The sequence below is a fragment of the Salmo trutta genome, chromosome 6, assembly GCF_901001165.1.
Source record: "Salmo trutta chromosome 6, fSalTru1.1, whole genome shotgun sequence".
Classification (NCBI taxonomy): domain Eukaryota; kingdom Metazoa; phylum Chordata; class Actinopteri; order Salmoniformes; family Salmonidae; genus Salmo; species Salmo trutta.
The window spans coordinates 26,341,291-26,343,811 of record NC_042962.1 but is presented as its reverse complement, the minus strand read 5'-3'; the positions used below and the strand labels follow the sequence as shown (position 1 = coordinate 26,343,811).

At 40.1% G+C, this 2,521-nt stretch overlaps 1 pseudogene; it reads left to right on the top strand.

The window, feature by feature from the left end:
- The first annotated feature begins 567 nt into the window (after window positions 1-567).
- On the top strand, window positions 568-1,559 carry LOC115195209 (mannose-specific lectin-like; annotated as a pseudogene).
- Window positions 1,560-2,521: the final 962 nt, after the last annotated feature.

Sequence of the window (2,521 nt, the reverse complement as noted above, 5' to 3'; positions counted from 1 at the left end):
AGAGTTCCTCTGTCCAGTGTCTATGTTCTTTTGCCCATCTTAATCTTTTATTTTTATTGGCCAGTCTGACATATGGCTTTTTCTTTGCAACTCTGCCTAGAAGGTCAGCGGAATAGAAACACCATAATATTAATCAATATTTGTTCCAGTCATCTCATGGGTCTCCCAGTCAAGGCCGGTACAGGTATTGAACCAGCATCTGAAGCAACACAGCTTGCACTGCTATGCAGTGTCTTAGACTGTTGCGAACTCAGGTGCTGTATAATGTGACCATACGGGAGTGGCCTACAGTACAATAAGAGCAAAATAATCCTAACAAAATAAAATAATAAAAACCTTAGTGTAACAACAGTTTTAGTAAGTAATACTAAAGTCATGCACAATTATCAGTTTCTATTTCGGTTTATGCCGCCCATTCATTGTCAGTTAGAGACACAGAAGGACCCAAAAGCATAATCAGTGCTCTAACTCCCCCTTGCGCTGGTCTGGAACAATGAAGTGGTGATTCAGGGTACCGTACTAAACCACAAATGACCTCTAAGTCCCGCGGCGTAAGCTCGCAACTTTTAAAGGAGGAACCAATGTACCCAATATATACGATAACTCTATCCAACGTTCCTTAATATACTTATTTGTGAAAGAGCACACTAGTGTATGACCTTGATATCTGTACATTGATAACCCAAACATCTCAGTACACAGTCATCATGAGCAGGAACTACTTGTGCAAAAATGATGAGCTGCGCAAGGGAGACTTCATACTATCCAACAACCGAGATTGGAAGGCTGTCTTTCAAGTTCGTTACTTCTACATGAGCATTGTTAATATCAGTCTCAGTTTGTACAGCAGTGCATGTTGTTGGCACTTTTTGTACTGCTTTAGTTTGTACAGCTCTAGTGTTTTACACCTCGAGAAGCAGCTTTAATTACTTAAATCTGTTTAACGAAAAGTTAATTGCAGGTGCCCATCAGTCAAACGCTTTCCAAGTACATGACCAGAATAAGCTAGTCTACATTCATAAATTGGCTTTGGTTCTGGGTAACATCAAGAGTGTGTTGTTAAATAGTAGTTTTATGATAATACTGTAGTGTGTCTATATCTGTAGGATGATGGCAACTTTGTGATCTACGACTAAAAGCCCATGTGGTCTTCAGACACGGCCGGCCCCAACCGTCACCGCCTGTGCATGCAGGACGACTGCAACCTGGTGATGTACACACAGGAGGACTCCCCCCGTGTGGCACACCAACACCTCTAAGCTCAGCTGCAAGACGTGCCGGATCCACCTAAAAGACGACGGCACCCTTGTGCTGGAGAAGAACAGGGTAGACATCTGGAGCTCCAACGAATCGTCCGACATGAAATGAAAGCTTTTTTTTTTTAAAGTCTGTTACTACAGTGCATATATCTCCGACTGTCTGAACTGGGCAATCTCGTAACTTTTTATGTGTGACCTATAAAACAATCAGTCACTTTTAATTGTGTCAGTATAGGATTGTAATTAACCAAACATTAAATCATGCCGTCTTTGGATTCCAAGGTAGCAGTACAACATGAATGTATCCATAGCAGGTATGTGGTCGTTTCCATGTAAAAGGAGGTATGAGCACCAACATGTGAATATCAAATCTGGTGTCAAATGAAAGCTAAGAGTCCATATTTTTGGGTAAGGAAGGCATAGATTCATTTTTCCAATAATTTTCCATCCTAAAAATTAGGAATAAGCGTTTGATTTCTGGTCACAAGGATGGAAAAGGGGTCTTAAAAAACATCTTCTTGAAAAATGTGAAGGTATTAGAAATATGTCAAAACTCAATAATGTTTAAGTAATGGCCCATGTCAACTAATAACAACATTTACATTTAGTTTTGCAGAAATTGTTTGCCTTCTGTAAGTTTAAGAAATATTGCCTTGTGTCTTGTCATTCTGTCACCAAAAAACCCACATATCTTTAAGATATTTTATACTGAACAAAAATATAAACGCAACATTTATTTTTTATTTAACCTTTATTTATTCTTATTTACAATGACGGCCTACCCCAGCCAAACCCTTCCCTAACCCGGACGCTGGGCCAATTGTTTGCCGCCCTATGGGACTCATGATCATGGGACTTGTGATACAGCCCAGGATCGAACGAGGGTCTGTAATGACGCCTCTAGCACTGAGATGCAGTGCCTTAGACCTCTGCGTTACTTGGGAGCCCCCAACATGCAACAATTTCAAATATTTGACAGTTCATGTAAGGAAATCAGTCAATAAAAAAAAAAAAAATTAGGCCATAATCTATGGATTTCACATGACTGGGCAGGGACGCAGCCGTGGGTGGAGCTCGGAGGGCATACAGTGACCTTTTATTTTCCCAAGCACAAGGTGCAACTGTGTAATGATCATGCTGTTTAATCAGCTTCTTGGTATTTCACACCTGTCAGGTGGATGGATTATCTTGACAAATTATAAAAATGCTCAATAACAGGGATGTAAACAAATTTGTGCTCAAATTTGAGAGAAATAAGCTTT